The sequence below is a fragment of the Nelumbo nucifera genome, chromosome 1, assembly GCF_055504915.1.
Source record: "Nelumbo nucifera cultivar China Antique chromosome 1, China Antique-T2T, whole genome shotgun sequence".
In the NCBI taxonomy this organism is placed as follows: domain Eukaryota; kingdom Viridiplantae; phylum Streptophyta; class Magnoliopsida; order Proteales; family Nelumbonaceae; genus Nelumbo; species Nelumbo nucifera.
Window position 1 is genome coordinate 23,755,697 of NC_142649.1, and position 23,304 is coordinate 23,779,000.

The 23,304-nt window shown below is 42.8% G+C and overlaps 1 protein-coding gene across 1 annotated transcript in view; it reads right to left on the reverse strand.

The window, feature by feature from the left end:
• LOC148803001 (caffeic acid 3-O-methyltransferase-like) overlaps window positions 1-22,386 on the reverse strand; it is a 37,672-nt gene extending 15,286 nt beyond the window's left edge. Inside the window, exon 1 of the mRNA XM_088896600.1 lies at window positions 21,558-22,386. The gene's annotated coding sequence lies outside the window, so the exon portion shown is untranslated. The remainder of the gene's footprint in view (window positions 1-21,557) is intronic.
• Window positions 22,387-23,304: the final 918 nt, after the last annotated feature.

The following is a 23,304-nucleotide window of genomic DNA, read 5'->3' on the forward strand; positions in this document are numbered from 1 at the left end:
TGACTTTCACAGCAATTCTCCATGAAAGATCTTGGAGAAGCCTCCTATATGCTGGGTCTTCGACTCTATAGAGATAGATCAAAGCGGATAATAGGATTATCCCAATCTGCTTACATTGACAAAATAGTCAAAAGATATAGCATGGAAAACTCCAAGAAAAGAAATGTTCCTTTCAGGCACGGAGTCACTCTCTCCAAGAAGATGTCTCCCAAGACTTCTGAGGAGATTGATGGCATGAAAGACGTTCCCTATGCCTCAGCCGTAGGGAGCATCATGTATGCCATGTTGTGCACTCGTCCTGACATAGCTCAGGCAGTGAGTGTAGTAAGCAGATTCCAGGCCAACACAGGGCAAGAGCATTGGACTGCTATGAAATGCATACTTAAGTACCTTCGAAGGACAAAAGAGTTTTGTCTAGTATTCGATGGTAATTCACTACAGATCCAAGGGTATACAGATGCGGATTTCCAGTCGGATCCGGATGATAGAAAGTCTACATCTGGATATGTTTTCACGATAGGATCGTGTGCTGTTTGTTGGAAAAGCAGCAAACAGGGGTCCACAGTAGACTCCACAACCGAGGCCGAAAACATTGCTGCAAGTGAAGCTGCCAAGGAAGCCATGTTGATGAAGAAGTTCGTTCATGAATTAGGAGTAGTTCCGTCCAGCACATCACCCATCCCATTGTTGTGTGACAACAATGGAGCCATTGCTCAGGCTAAGGATCCACGAGCCCACTCGAAGTCAAAGCACATCGAGAGGAAGTACCACGTATTGCGGGTGATTGTTGGTAGAGGGGACATCCTGATTCAGAAGGTAGCGTTAGCGGAAAATGTAGCAGACCCATAGACAAAGCCACTATCACAGAAAGTGTTTGAGAAACACGTGGAAAGCATGGGACTCCGGCTAGTACCTGATTGGACCTAAGTGCAAGTGGGAGCTGTTAGACAGTTTTGTACGCCCTTAGCTTCAATCAGAATAATGTACTTTATGAGTTTATTATAAATGAATAAAAGTGCATATTTGATTCATGTTCCCTTGGTATGTTTCTGTGTAATACCCTTAAAATGGACACTTAATGAGACACATGTTAGTTTAGAACGTTCACAACCAGTGGATCGGTCTGGGGAGACCTATCCTAACAAGGCTAACATTGTGGTGCCACCAAGTCGGTTCGGGTGGCCTGTCTCAATTGCCAGGGTGAGACCCTAGGCACATACTGTGTAGGATTAATAGAACCTTTGAACTAGACCAGATTTCCAGTATTGCCCTGAACCTTGGAGATTTATAGGCAAAATTGGAAAGTTACACCCGACCCCTAGACTCGATTATGATACTGCACTAGGTGTCGGATTGGGCTATCTTTGATATACCAATCAGTGAGATCCTTAGCGGGGGTCAAAACCTGGGTATGTTGGGACTGTCTGAGAATTCATCTGAGTGGGTGATCATAGTGACAGGATCAGCCCCTTTGTCAGACAAAGGTAATGATCGGGGATAAACTCTCACTAATGGAAACCAAGACTGCCGGCAGCCGATTTCAATCGTTGAGATTTGTTTTGCAAAATATATTTATATAAAGATATATATATGTTATGGTTTCGAAATGGTTTGCAAAATGTTTTAATTCCTGGGATCCATATAAGCTAAGAGTGCAACACTGTTCCTTGCAGCCGAGGGAGAGGTCCTCTCTTGTCAGGCAGTGTTTGATCATTATGGTCTGAGAGGTTAAGTGTAAGACCATTGAGGATAATACCTAATGGGCTAATCTTGCATCTGTCCACAGTCCTTGGGTGTTACAAGGTGGCTTGGCCCAGGGACCACTTAGGGTAATTGTTGGGCCCATAGAGGCCATAAGATGGGTTTTCAGGGGGTGCACTGTCTTTAACAATGTATTCAGCCAGGCCTTGTAACAAAGGCTAGGCCGAACCCATGTGGCTGATGTGTAGATCAATGTTTGGGTCCCGCGCCATACAAGGAAGCCCAACTGGGCAGTAGTTTGGAAGGTTAAGGGAGTACATAACCTTAAATGGGCCTTAAGCCCATTTCGAACTGGGCTGATTTGATCAGTCAATTAAAAGGGGGCGAATTCTGAGATGGATCAACTGTTAGGATTGAGCCTAGACCCTATCCACTTAGAGAGTCCAAGATCTAAATGAGATTTAGATCTGGAAACCTCCTAATTAGATTAGGAGATGGCTGATCTGATTTGCAGATAAGATAAGGGTTATCCCTTATCACTTAAAGGGACTTCTAACCCAAATATGATTTGGATTAGCAACTCCTAATGGGATTAGGAGCTGATCCCTTTAAGATTAGGAAAAGAAAAAAAAGGGGCGACACACAGAGAGTTAGTGATTGATGTTCAATTCTCTTTAGAGCTGAAAATCACAAGAAGAGAGATTTCTGCACCCTACGAATTCTCTCCTGCCGCCTCCTTTTTGCCGCCGCCATTACCTTTAGCTCGATCTCCAGTTCTTGGGATAAATCAAGATCTGATCTTGATTCCAATCTTTTGGGAAAAGATTGGTTGGAGCTGTACTCACAAGCCATCCAGTTGATTCTTGCGAAGGGTCAAGTTCTTTTGAAAGAACATTGCTGATTCTGCTCCATCCTGCACTGCGCCATCTTTAGTGGGAGCAGATTTTGGATCATTCCTTGGGCGTGAACACTTCCATTGGGAGATATTGTTTCTTCGTATCAGGTACATCCTCCCTCCTACTCCTTTTGGTTCAAATCTGATCTGGTTTATGGTTCAAGATTGATCCTGGAAAATATGTTTTCAAAATAAGGAATTCGATTTCCTACAAAGATGGGAGAAATTTTTGAAATTCACCCAGTCCATTCCGCATGACTTGGACGTCCATGTGATGGATATCCCATCCCTTCAGCTTTGGCTAAGTAGGCTACCATGGTTGGCTCGCGAACTTCATACTTGCCGGTTACTTGGTTGACCACTAGCTGGGAGTCACTGCAGATGACGATGTGCTTGGCTCTTACTTCGTTCGCTAGGGCAAGCCCGGCTATTAAAGCCTCATACTCTGCCTCATTTTTGGACGTGATGTACTTGAAGCAAAGCACATATTCTAGCTTCACCCTGCTTGGCCCATACAGAATGATACCTGCTTTGCTGCCTTGCTGATTTGACGAGCCATCCACATGGAGGATCCAGGGCTCCTCATCCCAGGTCGGCGTTGCTTTAACTAGGGGAGGTGCCGCACTGGTTGATGCTTCTCCTCTGTACTCAGGCTCGATTGATTCAGGGATTGTAGTGCTGAAGGTGCATTCTGCAACAAAGTCAGTTAAAGCTTGGGCCTTGATTGTTGTTCGAGGCTCGTACTGGATGTCATACTCGCTGAGTTCAATGGCCCACTTCGTCAATCTACCAGAGACCTCGGGCTTGAGTAAGACTTGCCTTAGGGGTCTGTTGGTGAGGACGATGACAGTATGGGCTTGGGAGTACGGCCGAAGCTTCCGTGCTGCAGTGACCAGCGCGTACACTAGCTTTTCGATCTATAGGTATCTCGTCTCTATGTCCTGCAAAACTTTGCTGACATAGTAGATGGGTCGTTGAACCCGATCTACTTTTTTTATCAGTATCGATCTGACTACCTCGTCACTCGCGGAGAGGTACAGCTTCAAAATATCTCCCTCCTCGAGTCGAGTTAACTGGGATACTGGTCAGATACCTTTTGAGCTCGTTGAAGGCGAGCTGACACTCTTCAGTCCAGTCAAAGTCTTTGCTCTTTTTAATAGCCTTGAAGAAAGGCAGGTAGCGATCTACCGATTTAGACATGAAGCGGCTCAGAGCGGCTATACGACCGTTCAACCTTTGAACCTCCTTCAATTTACGGGGTGGTCTCATATCTAAGATGGCCTTGATTTTGTCAGGGTTGGCCTCAATACCACGTTGATCAACAATGTAACCTAGGAATTTACCAAGGTGACACCGAAGACACACTTGTTAGGGTTTAATTTCATATTAAACTTGCACAAAATGTCGAAAACAGAATGCAAATATTTTATTAAATCATTTGAAAATTGAGATTTGACGACCATGTCGTCTACATAACATTCTACTTTTTTACCGATTAATGTTTCAAACAGTCGGTTTACAAGTCTTTGTAATGTTGCCCCGGCATTTTTCAATCCAAAGGGCATGACCTTGTAGTAGTACAGGCCTAGCTCGGTTATGAAAGTCGTCTTTTCCTCATCGGCGTGGTCCATCCTGATCTGGTTGTAGCCCGAATAAGCATCCAGGAAGCTCAGCAACTCGTGCCCTGAGGTCGCATCCACCAAACGGTCGATTTTTGGAAGTGGGAAACAGTCCTTCGGGCAAGCTCGATTTCGGTCGGTATAATCGATGCACATGCGCCATTTATCGTTGGCCTTTTTTACCAGAATGGGGTTGGTGATGAGAATAAAAATTATCATATTTTTATCCCTCAATATTCAGACTTTTAAACTTATTTAGTGCCTGATTGGACTCACTATTCTTGTATTTTGATTTAGGGCACGAAAGAAGGCGTTAGGAGAAAAACAAGGCTAATCGGGTAATTTTACACAATTTCGGCACTGCGATATGATCTGGGCATAACTCTTCCATCCGGACTCCGATTGAGAAGATTCAAGATGCATTGGAAAGATAAGGAAAAACTATACAAATTTCATGTTTTGAGTTTTGATCGATTCGGAATGCATCGATGTCAAAATCAGGCCTGAATTCTAAGCAAATTTGTAGAGAAGCCCAGTTCGCAGCTGAAGCCTAATTCGCAGAGAAGCCTTGCAGCAACCCAATTCGTTAAGGAAGCCCAATACGAATGCAAGACTAAGAAACATCAAAGAGTCCTATTGGATTCAATTTTCTATTGTATTTCTAGAAAGATAAAAGAGAGTAGGATTACTAGATAAGAGATAAGGATAGATTAGATCTAATCTAAGCATTACCTATTAGAGAACTGATCTCCCAAAGGAGAAAGAACTCCTTAGAGGAGCAGGAGACAGCTCCCTCCTAAAGCTATAAAAAGGGGGGCGGACTAGCACCCGGGCCATGATCATCAAATCCTCCAAGAAGAGCTTCAGCCTTTAGAGAGAGACATCAACAACCAAGGAGGTAGAAGTAGAGTTCGCCCCCCTCTCATCTAGAAGCTGCAATTTCATCATGGAGTGTCTGTAAGTTTTTATTTCTGGTTGAAGGGTTAGGGAAGCTTTAATTCTTTAAACATTGTAAGATCTAATTGATTCTTATGTCAGTTCATTGTTTATGGGTATTCATATGTTTTCTGCAATTAATTGTGAGGATTATTTTTATTGATTAAGCAAGAAGGGCCCCTTGCTCATTCAATGAAAATAATCTATGGCCGATTGAACCTCCTGTTTTGTATATGATTGGTAGGTTCAATCATGGTGGCAACTAACAGAAATTGATTGCAAACAAGTTTTTGATCTATGTTAGGAAAATGTATGATCTGGTTTAAACGGTCTGAGCTTGTGGGATTGCTGACCAGAATTGGGTCTCTCCCCTCTTAATGCTATTAATATATTAAATCCTAAGAGCTTGTTTAGGACTGTCTATTAATAAGAGAAGCAATCAAAGAGCTTGTTTTGGTTGTCAAATAATACGAGTAGAGGCTGACTGTTAGAGCTTGTTAATGGCTATAACCAATTTATTCGTAAACATATGAATCTATCTACCATCGATTTGATCTCTTGCTTTCTGTTATTTCCTATTATTTTCCTTATTTCATCTTATTTTCCTTATCTACACAACCCCCCTACTTCGATTACTTGGAAATAAATCCACCCAATCCCTGTGGAGATGACCTTGCTCATCACTATCTACAAATTATTTAATTGGAGCAAGACTATTTATCTTTGGTTGGATTCAACACCCACCAGTTGGCCACCTAGCTCGGGTAATGGACCTCCCTAATGAAATCGGCTGCGAGGAGCTTCCCAACCTCCTCATCAACTATTCTCCAATGCTCTGGGGCTAGGTTGCATTTCTTCTGTCTAACGGGCCTAACTACAGGATCAGTGTTCAGTTTGTGAGTGATTATTCTGGAGTCTATGCCGGGCATCTCTACCGCGGACCATGCAAAAACATCTATGTTTCGAAGTAAGAAGCTTACCAACTGAGAACGTAGAGGCTCCTCAATCGAAGCACCGATTTGGAGAGTCCTAGCTGGATCTTATGCTGAAATGGGTATAGAGACCGCCTCTTCTATTGGCGAAGCTCGCTCCTCATGGTACTCCGTAGGTCGCTCCAACTCGAGGTCGTCCGCTGCCTTGGCTTTCCCTTTGAGGGCGGCGACGTAGCATTTGCGAGACTCGAGCTGGTCGCCTCGCGCTACCCCTACTCTGAAGTCCATGTGGAACTTCATGGCTAGATAATAGGTGGACACCACTGCGTGTAGAGCGTGGGTGATAGGCCGTCCTATTATGGCATTGTATGGGGAGGGAGTTGCGACCACTAAGAAAGTGTAGTCAAATCTCACTATGCTAGGCCAGGTACCGACCTCCACAGGTACTGTGACTCTTCCCAGGGGCCTGACTTCCTCTCTGCTAAAACCTACCAAGGGAGTGTTTGCGGGCTTGATGTCGCTCTCTTGGAGCTGTAGCTTGTCGAATGCATCCTTGAAGAGTATGTCCGCCGAGCTGCCGAAGTCGACCAGGATGCGCTTCACCTCAAAATCATTAATTCTCATCTTTATGACAAGCATGTAATCATGGGGGTACTGGACTCCGCGTGTGTCATCTTCAGTGAAGAAAATGGGTTCTTCTAACCTCGGCCGCTTCGGAGGATTCTTCTCTTCTCTTTCAATTTCATGAGCTGATGTCTTCACCGTGGCTGAAGTGCAGTCGCGACAATCGATCTGACAATCTTCGGGCAGCTGTCTCTGCGGATGCTTGTTTTGCCTATTGCTGGATTCGGGAGCATCTCTACCTTGCTCCCCCTACCAACCTGTTTGACTTTTATTATCATTTAGTACAAAGTTTTTCAGATATTCGTGACGGATGAGTTCTTCTATCTTGTCGCGGAGGTTATTACAATTTTCGGTGCTATGACCGTGATCTCTGTGAAAGTGGCAGTATACATTTCTGTTTCTTGTGTTTGGGTCGCCTCTCATCCGAGGTGGCCACTTCACGTAAGAAGCATCCGTGATCGTCATGAGGATTTCTGCTCGCTTCGCATTCAAGGGTGTGTAATTTGTTCTTTCCACTGGAGGAGCTCAGAAAGGCTGATCCGGTTTTCCTCCTCTTCGAGCTGGTTCATCTTTTTTCCGCTTGTTATCCCCATTAGTTGAGGTCTCACCTTCTCATTTCCTCTTCTCTGATGGATTCTCGCTCTTTTGTTTCATCTCCTCCTCTATTCCGATGAACTAGTTAGTGAGCTTGTGGAACTCAATAACGTCTTTGGGTTTGTTGGCGACCACGTGCCACTTGAACTCCTTGTGGGTGATACCTCTTTTGACAGTTGTGAGTCTCATAGCAGGATCTAGATCGGCAATCTGCAAGCATGCATCATTGAATCTCTTGATGTAGCTCCGGATGGATTCTCCCTCCCTCTGGACTATTCCGAGCAGGCTTTCCTGGGACCTCGGGCACCTCTTGCTTGTAATGAAGTGCGAGGTAAAAACCTGCACGAACTGCGCCCAACTCTTAATTGTCCCAGGCGCAAGGTTCCTGTACCACGTACGAGCTACTCCTTTAAAGGTGGTGGAGAAAACCACGCACATACAGGGTTCATCTGCACTGGCTAGGTGCATGTGTGACTAAAACGAGTCCATGTGGTCATTCGGATCGAACGACCCATCATATTTGTCTAAGGGAGGTACTCTAAAGTCTTTGGGCATTGGAACTGCTAGGAGCTCGGGGGAAAGAAGAGACAACACAGAGAGGAGTGGGGTAGTCTTCACTGTTTTTGAGCTCACCTCTTCCCTTCCTTTGGACTGGTCGGGTTGACTTTGGATGGCAGCCCGGCGAGCCTTGCGACGCCGTTTCTGCTGCTTCTTCACTAGCTCCACATTAGTGCTGCTAGATTCAGTGTGGTCAGGCACTGTTTTTGTAGGGAGCTGCTCAGACTGCTGGCGACGGTCGCTACAGACTAAGAGGCCCTGTTTAGAGTATGCTGCCACAACCCCGAACTAGTTTTCCACGAGCGGGACTCCGAACTATGAAGGCCGAGGTGAAGCGGATTTGATGCACTGGGTGTCTTCTGACCTATTCACCTGTTGGGAGGCAGGAGGAGTAACTTGTGTTTCTCCCCTGCCGCGGGATGAGACCTGGCTCCTGAGAGGGTTCTAGACTTGGGAGGTCTCTCCTCGGTGAGGAGGGCACTCGCTCTGACGGCGAGGCTTGGTTTGCTGTGGTTCCGTATGTCGAGGTGGAACCGGTTGCTGATTCTGTGGTAGCAGGGGGAACTGTTGCTGGTACTGCTGCTGATAAACGTGGTGCAGGACTTGATGTTGATACAGTTGAAACTACTAGACCTGTTCCATTTGGGCTTGCATAGCCCGCATGCAGTGTACCAGTTCGTCAAGTTGAGTTTGTCCGACCACCGGGGGCATAAGAAAGGGCTCGGCGAAAGTTGCACCCACCATAAGAGGGAGTGGGGCATTCACCGGTATAGTAACTTGAGGAACATTCAGCGTAGGGACCCCGTCCACAGAGAGAGGTAAAGTGAACTGTCCAATGCAAACGGTTGGGACCTGGAGTTGCCCCCCGGAGACGTTCATATCAGCACTATGTCCGACGTTACTGGAAAATGCCATTGAAACAGGATCTGGAGTGTTTGGTGGAAGAAGGCCTTTCGAACCGTTCCCACAGGCGGTGCCAATTGATGCGTCACAACCTGGCTGCTCCTAGCTGGATATGAGGTGGCGCCCAGTAGACGACGGACTTGGCGGATCTGTACAGGAAGAATCAGAGAACCCAGGGGTGCTTACTGGCGAGGTCGCTCCGATGCTTAAGTCAGTAGTGTGCGAGCTGAATACAATTTAGAAAGCAAGAGAGCTAGTAAGCAGTGATTGTGCACGTACCTCTGCCCCCAAAGGGTTGGGGTCTTTATATACTGGAGTCCTCGCGGGTTTTTCGGAGTGGTTACAGGATTCTTGCCGTGATGAGGCCCGTTACCGAATTAATAAGAGATAACGGTGCCAGCCGGTAAGGCATATCACTTCTGTCCGAATCGGTCGGAGAAGATAAGGCCAGCTGTTACGAGGCGTGGTCCCGTGAAATATGGAATCCGGTGACGAAATCTTCGGGGTTATCAAGTGGAGGTCGGTCAATAGTACCCAAACTAATAACCCCTGGGTCTGATCTATTACAAATTCCGAGGAGCCTGGTAACCGAAGTGATCTTGACATTATCGTGCCCCAAAGTGAACTTGTCCCGAGGTTGGCTTGTCCCAAATTGGTTCGACTATCGGAACTGGGTCCGTCTTAGACTTGGGTACATCGGGATGAGCTGTCGTTCTGTCAGTTAGGTCATGTCCACATGTCCCTCTATTATCAGGTCGGGCAAAATCACCCTACATCAAGTGTCAAACAAAATTTATCAAAATACATGAACAAAAAGTATCAAAACAATGGTTCCATACCTAATATAGGGGCCATTATCTAGTGTACATTCAAACTATAATACTATATATCGATGCAACTCTTAAAATTACCTTTCTAATATTCCCCGGTGTTTTCAAAAAGGCTAATTTCTTAAACTACCCTTATAGTTTAGCTAATTGACTAACTTTACCCTTACTATTTACATTTTATCTTAAAGTACTTTTAATGTTTCTAACAATTGACATCACCGGTAAGTGTTAACGGAAAGAAATAAAATGTCAAATTTACCCTCTATTATTCTTCAAAATTTCAAAATAAAACCCAACTGATTCTATTAGAATTTTAACACTCAGTTATTTAAACAGTATCGATGCCATGGTATCAAAACGGTGCTATTAGTGTATGATACTAAACCATAATTGTTGAAAAGTACAGGGGAAGTTTTAGGAATTTCTATCCAAAGTCCAATGCAAAAGGATGGCAGCAAAAGCTGAGACTTGCTAATTGAATTTGCAAAAATCCAGAACCCCAAATTTACGAAGCGTTTTGAAAGATGTGGTATGTTGCAGACCGCGAGAGATGCGGTATCTTACTAAAGTTTCATAAAGTGCACTCCATATTCTGAAATGCATTCCTCGGTACATAGTCTGCTTTTCTCAAACAATCATTAATTACATCTTCCAACAGGTTCTATACTCTTTCACTTATTACTTTGATGACTTCATCTCCATATACTGAATCAACGAAGGTGTAATTTTTGCCATGTTCTTCACTGTAACATCCTTTCCCCATGGCTGCATGGGCAACTTTTACCGGATTCTATAAGTTCATTATGTCTCTGTTTGGAAGAGGCAACTGTTGTATGGACCTCGGTCTATGATGAATGGCCGAGAATGGCTCTGAGACACTAATTATATATTCAGAAAAGTATGGATAGGTCCAATGCAGATTTCTGATTTTCACTGTAGAGTTATAGACATTCAAAATGTCAAAAAACTACATTCTGTGCACTCATACCTGTAGATGAATTGTCATCAATTCCAAACTAACACCTATCCCAAAAGTACTTTAAACCTACAAATTCTGTTCCTGGGCTGAACCGTCATTCTCCTTTATGTATTTGTCAGTATTCCGAAATCAATAAACATCCCTGACATTGTCCCAACTCTCTGCATCGTTCGGTCTTTCTGTCTCGATAACAATACCCATCGGAAATTCTGCTACATTGTTTCGGTGTACCATAGTGACAAGTAACTCATCCAAACCGTATACTTTCAACCCATTGATATAGAGAGAGAGAAAGAATGGTTAGGAAACAGCATAAGTACAACAAAATGGTGGTTATCAGTACCTTTCAACAACAATGGCAAGGTGACATATAACGATTCTTTAGAAAAACAAACAACAGAAGTGAATAGAGGTGACATGTAACTATTCTTTTGGAAAACAATTAATAAAGATGAACAATATATTTCTTTTTGAATATTGAAGCATCATAGAATATGTTGGCCATAGGAATTGATTTTGAATGATGACTAAAAATGGACCACTATCTACCATGGTGTAGGAGAGGCCATGCATTAAATTCTCTATATATACACATCTCGCTCTCTTTGTATGTAGACATCTTTTAATAAACGTTGTATCATTTATGAAGTCATATGATACTAGCGGGTGATTTTGGTGTCATCGGATTTGGATTTTCAAACTCTAGGTACATATGGTTTTAGATTTCTAATTTGATGTAGATTTAGGTTTAGGATCAAAGTGACTTCGATCGGAATCAATTTCAGCTTTGGGTCTTGGGATGAAAGGGTAAACGGTGTCAGAATCGGGTGATCTTGATGTCATTGTTTTTGGATTTCTCGGCTCTACGCACCTATGGTTTTGGATTTCTGATTTGATGTGAAATGAGGTTCAGGATAAAAAATGATCCCGATTAAACTATCGAAACCGATTTTGGCTTCGGGTGTTAAGATGAAGGGGTAAACATTGTTAAATTTGGGTGATCTTGGTGTCATTGGATTTGGATTTGGGTGATCTTGAGACTCCAACTTATGTAAAATTCCAAAAATATCCCCAGGTCGAGCACGATGTTAGATGCAACATGCTTGAAGCTCAAAATGTTGCAGAAAGACTAAGGGTGCAAAAATGGGGTGTCTACACCGTGCAATCAAGAACTAATCAAGATGCCGAGAAACAACTCTGAGCATTCAATAGGCCAATCCCCATCTCGTAAATCCACTTCCATCGTAGCCCTCCGCGCCACAAAACCCTACAACCTCAGCAGCAAACCACAGTTGACCCTACATAGTTCCAGGCGATGCAAGAAAAGGTCGACAAGATCTTGGCAATGATGCAGTCACTGGTATCTGCAGTGTCGCCCACTCAGACCGTCCCTCCTCTTGCCTCGACCCGTATAAAGGTTGATCCTTGCCCTGATGACTCCAAAACATGACAGTCAGACAAGGACAGGGCGCAACCTTATCAAGAAAAGCAAGACACCACAAGAAGGTCGGTTTCCACTGCCCGGTCCTGCGAGCGTGACAACTGCAACAAAACCCACCAGTCTACGCGGATCCCAGCCAAGGAAAGGCTTGGTAAACGGATGCTGCATCAACCGGTCTCTATTGTCGAGTCCAATTCAGACAAGGACCGCCTAGCATGGCTCGAGAAGGAAAGAGCCACACACACCGCAGTAACAGACGATAGGGATGTGGAAATCCGAGAACTCCGGCAATGTTTGACCGAGTTGGAGCACAGCTAAGCCCAGAGGAGCATAGGGCCGCCCATAGTTTGGCCCACCCAGCCAAAAGGTCAGCTTGCCAAGGAGCTGCCCTTCATCCAAGAAATCTTGGACGAGATCCCCCTAGAGGATGGTGAGCGTCGCAATTCAAAAGGTACGATGGTAGCACAGACCCCAATGATCACATTGAAAGGAATGGTAGGATCCATCGTATGGACGCCAAAACTGTTGCGGAATGGGTGGGCGAATTTCAAAAATTTCCTACCTTCCTTCCAACTAGGAATCGTATTCCCTGATTTTAGAATCAAAATTCAAGGATCCTACTTGAACCAAACCAAACCAGATTTGAACCAAAAGAGAAGGGAGGGATTATACCTGATCCAGAGAAGCAGTATCTCCCAAAGTTGGTGTTCACGCCCAAAGAAGATCCCAAGATCAGCTCCCACTAAAGATGACACAGTGATGATGGAGCTGAACCAGCAGTGTTCGTCCCATGAACCAGGTTCTTCTGAAGAACTCGATGGAAGAGTGTGAGCACCACACGAACAATCAACCATGTTTCTTGATCTTCTCGAACTGGCAGAAAAAGGGTGGCGGCGGCTGCTGGAGGAGAATGCTAGAGAAGAAGGTGGCAAATTGCTAGTTTCTTCTCTAGGGTTCTCTGAGATCCTATCTCAAATTGCAGAGCTGTCTACTGAAAACTCCTAGGGTTCGAATTCAAGTAATTCAAATTTATGGTTTTCCTCCTCTTTCTTAATGATTAAGAAACCCTCCTAATCATATCAGGAGTTGCCCTTATCCAAATCTGTATTTGGATTAGGACTCTTCTTAATCTTATTTGTAGATTAGATCAGCTTTTTGGGCTTAACCTAATCTCAAATCCGCCCCTCAAGTGACTGATCAAATCAGCCCAGATCGAAATGGGCCTTAGGCCCAATATGTTTTAAGTGCTCAATATTCTTCCAAACTGCTGCCCAATTGGGCTTCCAAACGTTCTCTCCAACTCTTACCTTTTCATCAATTCACAGCGTTCTCATGTTAGTGCATAATTCCTTCAAAAATTTTGCATATTTTGGGATTTGTTTTATTGCATCTAACAAAGGAATGTTGATTTCCACCTTCCTGAAGGTTTCTAGCACTTCTTGCTCATATTCCTCTTTCTTAGACTTTTCTAACCTGCTAGGAAAATGTGGTACAACAGCATTAGCACTTCTTGTCTTTCCTCTTCCTTGGCTGCCTTCGATGGTGAGCTTGGTTGGAGCTGCAACTCTCTTCCACTTCTCAGCACCATCGCACTTGCACTCTCTTTTTGGTTAACATCGGTTTGTGAGGGTAGTTTCCTGGAGCTTTGTGCCTCCAACTTGCTAATGGAAGTGGCAAGTTGGCTGATTTGGTTCCCCAAATTCTAAATGTTGGCTCTTGTTTCCTGCTGAAATTTCTGAGTATTAGTAGTTAGAGCCTTGACTATATCATCTAATGACATACCTGAATTCGGGGGTTGGCCTTGCGCTGTTATGAGTGTTGAAAACTGGGGCTGTCGACTGAAAAAGTGGGGCTGATATTTCTGCTATCCTCCTTGGTTCCCGTAGCTTAGATTTGGATGATCTCTCCACCCCAGATTGTAGTAATTAGAGTAGGGATCATACTTTCGTTGGCGCTGGCCTGGGACTCCTCCTACGATACTTACTTGCTGCATCGATCCATCCTGAAGTGATGGACACATGTCCGTAGGATGTCCAGGGATCGAACAGATACCACACACCCTGGCTGTTTTTAATTGTCCTGCAACGAGTTACCAAACCAAAGCAGTTAAATCTGAAATCTGATTTTCTAAATTAACATGGCTTACCTCATTAACTCGTCTAATGGTACCATCTGTCCTTGCACCAAACTGCTGTGAATTTTTGGCCATGTTGGAAATTAATTCCCTGGCCGCTTCGGGCGTCTTGTTTACTAAAGCTCCTCCACTGGCTGCATCGACCATACTTCTATCCATGGGCTGGAGCCCTTCATAGAAGTATTGGATTAACAGTTGTTCGGGTATTTGGTGGAGTGGACAGCTAGCAACAAGTTGTTTAAATCTTTCCCAATATTCATATAGTGTATCACCACCAAATTGCCGAACTCCACATATTTCTTTTCTTATGTTTGCATCTTGGGATGCAGGAAAATATTTATCCAAAAATATCCTATTCATCTCATCCCATGTGCATATTGAACCAGGAGGAAGAATATACAACCAATCCTTTGCTTTATCTCGTAAAGTAAATGGAAAGGCTATGAGTTTTACTTGGTCCTCAGTCATACCTTGGGGTTTCATGCTCAAAGAGACGACAAGGAATTCCTTTAGATGCTTATAATGGTCCTCACCTGCAAAACTATGAAATATAGGCAATAGTTGTATCAAACCAAATTTCAATTCAACAACTACCACAAGAGTGGGATATGTTAAACATAAGGGCTGTTGGTTCATAATCGGTGCAGCCAACTCCCTTAGTGTCCTCTCTCTATCAGCCATTCCTGTTAGACAGTTTTGTATGTCCTTAGCTTCAATCAGAATGATGTACTTTACGAGTTTATTGTAAATGAATAAAGATACATATTTGATTCATGTTCCCTTGGTATGTTTCTGTGTAATACCCTTAAACTTGACACTTAATGAGACTCGTGTTAGTTTAGAATGTTCACAGCCAGTGGGTCGGTCTGGGGAGACCTATCTTGACAAGGCTGACACTATGGTGCCTCCAAGTCGGTTGGGGTGGCCTATCTCAGCTGCTAGGGTGAGACCCTAGGCACATATAGTGTAGGATTAATTGAATCTTTGAACTGGACCAGATTTCCAGTATTGCCCTGGACCTTGGAGATTGATGGGCAAAACTGGAAAGTTACACCCGACCCCTAGACTCGATTATGATACTACACTAGGTGTCGGATTGGGCTATCTTTGATGTACCAATCAGTGAGATCCTTAGCGGGGGTAAAAACCTGGGTATGTTGGGACAGTCCGAGAATTCATCTGAGTGGGTGATCATAGTGAAAGGATCAGCCCCTTTGTCGGACAAAGGTAATGATTGGGGATGCACTCTCACTGATGGAAACCAAGACTGCCGACAGCCGATTTCAACCGTTGAGATTTGTTTTGCAAAATTTATTTTATATGAGATATAAAAGTATATATATTATGGTTTCTAAAAGGTTTGCAAAAGGTTTTAATTCCCGGGATCCATATGAGTGGAGAGTGCAACACTGTTCCTTGCAGCCGAGGGAGAGGTCCTCTCTTGTCGGGCAGTGTATGATCATTATGGGCTGAGAGGTTAAGTGTAAGACCATTGAGGATAATACCTGATGGGCTAATCTTGCATCTGCCCACAGTCCCTGGGTGTTACAAGGTGGCTTGCCCCAGGGACCTCTTAGGGTAAGTGATGGGCCCGTAGAGCCCATTTGATGGGTTTCAGGGGGTGCACTGTCTTTAACAGTGTATTCGGCCAGGCCTTGTAACAAAAGCTGGGCCGAACCCATGTGGCTGATGTGTAGATCAATGCTTGGGTCCCACGCCATACAAGGAAGCCCGACTGGGCAGCAGTTAAGAGGGTTAAGTGAGCACATAAGCTTAATGGGCCTAAAGCCCATTTCGAACTAGGCTGTTTATTTAGTTAATAAAGGGGCAAATTCTGAAGTGGATCAACTAATAGGATTGGGCTTAGACCCTATCCACTTAGAGAGTCCAAGATCTAAATAAGATTTAGATCTGGAAGCCTCCTAATTAGATTAGGAGATGGCTGATCTGATCTCCAGATAAGATAAGGATTATCCCTTATCACTTAAAGGGACTTCTAACCCAAATATGATTTGGATTAGCAACTCCTGATCTGATTAGGAGCTGATCCCTTTAAGATTATAAAAGAAGAAGGGGGCGGCAGCCTTTAGACACACACAGATCATCAGGTCTTCTTTAGTGCTGAAATCAAGAAGAGAGAATTCTGCTCCCTGCAAATACTCTCTTGCCGCCTCCCTGTTCTTGCCACCCTGTTTGCCAGTTCGATCTCCACTTGTGGGAGAAGTCAAGATTGGATCTTGACATCAGTCCTTTGAGAAAGGATTGAAAGGAAGTTGTGCTCACGTACCATCTTGCTGATTCTTGCGAATGACAGAGTTCTTGGAGAAGAACACTGCTGATTCTACTCCACCTGCACTGCGCCATTTTCAGTGGGAGCAGTCTTTGGATCCTTCCTTGGGTGTGAACACCTTCGTTGGGAGATATTACTTCTCCGTATCAGGTATAATCCTTCCCACTCCTTTTTGGTTCAGATCTGGTTCAGTTTATGGTTCAGAATTCCCAGTTGAAGGGAGAGAAAAATTTTAGAAATTTGCCCCCTTCTTCTTTGAAGATGGGTAGATCACAATCTGAGTTCACCCTTTTAGGTGAATGATCCTTCATTTGCTTTGCCTCCTTCCTTAAACGACAGGTGGTCCTCTCAATTTTGGGGTTGTACTCGAGTTCACCTCGTTGAGAAGCATGAGTCATAAAACAAGAAGGTTAACAAAATGAACGTCATAGCTAAGAAATTAAAGCTACTCCCCGGCAACGGCGCCAAAATTTTGACGGGTTTGTCGAAGCCCTCAAAATTAGTACTAGTTCCACAATAAGATATTTGCAGTAAAAGTGGTATTAGGTCGAATCCCACAGGGAGCTAACAGTAATCTCTTAGCCGAATGGATAATATTACTGAGTGGGAAAATTAAATACTGAAATTAAAAGAAGAAATAACAAACTTAAACAAACAAGAGAAATCAGTCTTACCGAATTCTGGTTTAGGGGTTCGGTTTAGCCAATTGGCCATCGATCATAGGTATCCCTGGAAATCGTGCAATTCAAGCATTTAACCTTAGATTTATTAGGATAGCCATAATAAACCTTGTGTTTTCCTAATTCAGTTGATCAAACCCAACATTCGATCAACACTTATCACTACTCAACTGGGTACGATAGCGATCCATATTAACCAGTGATAGCATTAAGATTTGTGAAAACAGTTAAACCAAAACAACAATAATTGAGATAGCTGCAATTATTGAATCTTGTTCCATCGATTCCTTTTAGGTTAAACCATGTCAATACATTGGTCAAAGGCTGTCACGAACATTTGACCCAAAAAAATATTAACCTAATTTCTACTTGTACCACTATTCGTGACAATTATGGATCACCGAAATCATGGATAGCAGTAGGAAAATCAACATTAATTCAGTTTATCAAACTAATTAACATTAACATTCAATGAAAATCTGCACAAGAATCAATGAATACTTGAATTAGAAAATAAGAACTTAAATTAAATATACAACCTCACAATGACTCAATCGAACCTCCCCCCTTGAACCAGAAAAGAGAAGTTTAGCTGCTCATGATCTTCGAACCCACCATCCTTTTCTTCTCTATGGTCGAACTGCTCTCTTGGTAGCTTGAGTTGCTTGGTGATCTCTTGAATCTTGGAGTGAGTGATCCTAGAGCTGGTCCGCCCCCTCTTTATATAGCCAAAGGAGAGGGCTGTTTTCCAACTCCTTCTATGAGATCATCTTATCTTCAGGGAGTCCTGATCTTCTTTGAACTAATCCTATCCTATCTCTTATCTAATTCCCAACCTTCTTATCTTTATAGGATTACATTCAAAATTTAGATCTAATAAGACTTTCTCCCTCCTTGGAGGTTACATTCGAATTAGGACTCTAGGCTCTTGCATCCGAGTTGAGCTTCTCTGATAACTTGGGTTGCTTCCAGGTTCTTCTGCGAGTTGGGCTTCAGTTGTGAAATGGGTCTGGCTACGAACTTGCTCCGACTTCGGGCCCAGTTCGGTACTCGATTCGGACCGAATCTGCGAAAACCCAAAACATAAAAGTTGTGGGTATTCCTTTCGTCTTTCTAATGCTTCTTGAATTGTCTAATTTGGAGACCGGAATTGAGAGTTATGCCTAGATTACTGACTGTTACCGAAACTGTGCAAAATCACCCGATTTGCCCTGTTTTTTTCCTATTGCCTTCTTTATTGCCCTGAATCGAAATACAAGAGTAATGAGTCCATTTAAGTGCTAAAGTAATGTAAAAAGATGAAAATTAGGGGATAAAAATAGGGTTCTTTTTACTCTCATCATGTAACTTTCCAGTTTTGCCCATCAATCTCCAAGGTACAGGGCAATACTAGAAATCTGGTCCGGTTCAAGTGTTCAAGTAATCCTACACTACGTGTATCTTGAGTCTCACCCTGGCGGCTGAGACAAGCCACCCCAATAGTTGGCAGCACACCAGTGTCAGCCTTGGAAGGATAAATCTCCCCAGACTTATCCAACGGCTGTGAACATTTAAAACCAACACAAGCTCATTAAGTGTCCAGTTTTAGGGTCTTACACAGAAACATACCACACAACATGAATCAAACATGTACTTTATTTATTTACATTAAATATCAAAAGTACATCAAAATAGATTGAAGGTAAGGGCATACAAAACTGTCTAATACACATGGAAGCCTTCAAGGCCCAGATGATGCTACATGGTTCGTCCGAAGGCCTTATGTGCAAGACTTACATGGCGACCCTTAAAGGTTCGGCCCTAACATGGTACTCGTCCCTTCTACCATGTTCCATAGCAGCATGGGAATAGCTAGAGAGTCAATTTTTGGCACAATTCATAGCAAGCTAAAAACATTGGAAGACTTCGGCAAGCCTCATGCAAGTGCGGCAGAGGAAAGGGGAGTCCCTTAGAGATTACCTAGCACGGTTCAACACCGAAGCACTATAGGTCCAGCACTAGAACCAATTAGTAGCCACCACATCCATTCAACATGGTCTGCGACCATCTCCATTTCGAAGAACCCTCCTCAGACCATAGCTACGCTAATGAGTCACGCCCAGAAGTATATCAATGCAGAGGAAGCACAAACACAACTGAAAGATGAGGAAGAGCGACATGACAAAAAGATGAGGGATACCGATGATCACAAGACAGAGAGGACGGACCGGGACCACAAGAGATAGGATCACCGTTCCAACCACAGACCTAGGACACCTCCATCGACCTATAGGAACTTCACACCGACCTAGGACACCTCTACATGGTGATTTCAAAATAAGAATGATTGCAAATAGATGATAAAAAAGAGACAACAATAATAAAGAAAATAACAAGCTTCCATTAGCTTGAAAGGATGTTCTCTTCCATACTCACAGACCAATCCCCTTTTGGATGTAGGGGCCTGAGCAAAAGAGTGAAAGATTGCTCCCTCACCCCTTTTCTATCAAAACCCCCACATTCGGACTTGGTGGAATGTTTTCCCCTTTTTCTTTTGATTTTCCATTTTTATTTGTTATTACTATTATTTTGGGCTTTGGATTTTCCCTATTTTGTACTTTGCTTTTGATTTTTTTATTTTCTTTTCTATTTTGGATTTTTTTTCTATTTTTTTTATATCATGACTTTCCTCTTTTTTATTTTGAATTTCCCCCTTTTATGTTTTTTTTTGTATTTAAAATTTTCCCCTTTTTTTGAATTTTGGATTCCTTTTTAATTTTAGTTTTATTCTTTCTTTTTTTTTTACCTTTTTCCTTTTTTTTCCTCTTTTAAAAACTTCCCCTTTTATTTTTCCCTCTTCAAATTTTTTTTGGATTTATTATTATACTTTTTTTTTTACTTTTTATTTGATTTCTCATTTTTTTGGAGATTTTGGTTATTTTATTTTTTATTTTTTTTCTTTGTTCCTCTTTTCCTTCCTTTTTTCTTTTTTTCTTTCTCTTTAACTTTTTTTTGGATTTTAGATTTTTAATTTTCATTTGTGTATATTTGTGCTTAACTATACCCTATTGCCCCTTTTGTATTCAATTTGTTTTACTTTTTTTCTTTATTTTGTTTATTTTTTACTCTTGATTTTTTTATTTATTTTTGACCTTTTTATCCCTTTTTTATTTTGATTTTGTGTTATTATTTGATGTGGGTCCCACAAGGGGCATATATGCAAGCAATGTTGAGGTGACTGACAGCCTAACTGACTAAGCTGACACATGTGTACTATGTGGAATGTGATGCATGAGGTTGGAGTGTGACACCTAGATCCATGGTTGAGGTCACCAATCTGCAAACCTCCACCCATGTGGGCTTCTCAGGTTGATGACTAGCTGAGAGCTTTCCACCGGCCTCACCGGGTTCCTAGTCCTGATGGCCCAAGTGTACTGGACTCTCTCCTAATGGATTGATGGGATGCTAAATCTAAATGCAAGATGATGTGAGTAGAGTGTGAATAGCAGATAGAAACAATAGCACACATAAAGCAATAATGAACTATCAAATAAACATCAAGAGAGCAGTTATTATTCTAATAGAAGGAAAACACAAAAGTATGCAATATATACAAAAATGGCAATAAAGCCAAATGGGCCCATGTGGGCCCCACCTATGTCCAAGAACTCCCTAGTGGAGTCACCAATCTGTGAGCGTCGGAAAATGGCTCACTTTGCTACTTGGGCTGGAAATGGAGTCGCCACCCATCAAATAGATGAAAAGGAGGTGATTGGACCTCTGGGATTAATTTTCAAAGACGGTTTTTGTTTAGATAGTGACTCTAATGCCCGAGGCATTGATTAACCAGTCTGGGTAAGACTTGGATGGGAGACGAAAGGGGTTAGGCACCCCTCTCCCGGGTCCAATAAGTGGGGCCCACATGGTGGTTCCAAAATAAGCATGATTGCAAATAGATGATAAAAAAGAGACAGCAAAAATAAAGAAAATAACAAACTTTCATCAACTTGAAAGGATGTTTTCTTCCATACTCACAGACCAATCCCCTTTTGGATGCATGGGCCTGAGCAAAAGAGTGAAAGATTGCTCCCTCACCCCTTTTCTGTCAGAACCCCCACCTTCGGACTCAGTGGAATGGTTTGATGAGAGAGGAAGTTAAAACCTCTCCTGCTGCTGGAAAATGTTCATACACATATTTTCATTTGAATTTAATAATCCAAAAAACATAATAGGAAATTATACAAAATGAATACGGTTGCAAAAATATAATGGATAAAAACAAACAAATAAAATAATCTCATTTGCAAAGACATTCGCAGTTCATTGGTAGTTCAGTGATATACTTCAGTAACTTCGGGTTACTCCGAAAGTTGATTCGGTAGGGGAGCAAACAATAGAAAAAAAAAGGAAAAAGAAGGAAATAGTGAAAAATAAAAAAGAAAAGACGATTAATGGAGCTTACCTGAGTTGGAATTGGATGTCGGCCTGAAGACTATCACGGAACAGGGGATACCTCTGATTTGCTTTGAGGTGGGACGAAACAGACAAGAGGAGAAGTTGAGTGCTGCAGTCAATGTGGCCTAGACAGAGGATGTTGCACAATTCTGAAGACTTGATAAAGTCTGATCTGGGCTACACTTCAGATCTGATGCCTGATGAAAATATGGCATGGAAACGATCTACAAAAGGCTACAGTCTACTGTGATTTCAGACTTCCGACGGCTAGCAATCGAACAAAGGCTATCTCTGAATATGAGAATAGTATGGGAACGAAGCCCGTACCCAGATGTAAGTCTTTGATTGATGATGAGGTCTCGAACAATGTGGCAGTGGTTGCTACTATTCAACCAGAGAAATGAGAATGAAGAGGGGATAAGGTCAAATCAAAAGGATTTGGCCATCATTTGTACTACCATTGCAATGAGTTGTAGTGGCAAGAAGGAGACTTCATACGGCATAAGGAGGCGATGCAAAAAAAGACAAAGAGATTGAGAAAGAGAGAGAAAGAGTGAAGATATAAAGAGGAAGAGAGAGAGAGGTAGTTGCGATGCACCGTTGTTGGAAGTTGCAGCAGCGGTGGCAGTAAGATCCAGAAACAAGGGAGGAATACGAGAAGGAGAAAAAGTGAGAAAGAAAAAGAGTAAGAAGAAAAAAAGGAAAGGGAGAAGGAGAAAGAAAGGGAGAATGACAGATCTGGTGGTCAAAGGAGGGAAATCGCCATTGCTTCTCTTCCTTGACGCCGCCTGGGTTGGGTTCGAACGAAGGGGGAGGTGAATAGTATCCCCTTTTTTGTAAACTTCTATCGATTAGGTTAAAAGAGAGTTTTGGTTTTGCTTTTATGATGGGCAGGGGTAATTCTATAACTTTAGGGAAATCTAGGGGTGTTTTTGTAATTTTGTGAAAATTGGGTCAAGTTGGTCAAGGGGCTCAGACATGGGTCCTGGTTCAATGATGGATGGTTTTGGGTCAAAAAATGGAGTGTTGAGATGGATCTGATGGTTGAGAAGGGTTTTGATGAGTACGAACTAATGAGATTGATTGAAATGGAATCTTTTTAGATGGAAGAATAAATGAGGGTGTTTTAGGCTGAGATTTCATAGGGTAGGGCTTTCGAAAATTCCAAGTTGATTGGTAAGGTTGGATTAGCCTAACTGGGCCCGGATTGGTCAGATTTGGAAAGGGTTTGATTTGGTTAATCAGGGGCCTCGAAATAGAATCTTTGTGCGATGAAGGGGCAAACGAAAGCAGTTGTGGGTGAAATTTCACAAGGTACAATTTTTTATTTCAAATTTCATGGGTAGGTGTTTTGGGATGTCCCGTGTTTGATGGTTGTGTTTGATTTAATGGTTAAGGTATTGGGCAGGTTTAACGGTAGATTTGAGGGCTCTCGGGGCGAAATTTGGTTTTTTTGGATTTTTGGGTTTTTTGGAGAGGTCAGAAGGGTCTGATCGGGTGTTTGGGGTAAATTGGAGGCTCAGGCAGCGGACCGAGCAAAAATCGAGTGTTGACAGTTGCCCTTGTTTGTTGTGCGGTAGGAGACTATGAAACAACAAATACTAAAAAGAAGCACGCGGAGATTTTTCTGAAGAGCAGGCTTGAAAGAAGGGTGCGACGATGAAGGAAGGCAAAGAAGAGGAGGAGTTCCGGTGTAGCATCATTTCATTATGTTCAGGTCATTTTATTCGTGGCAAAGTAACCCTCCCTAGGTA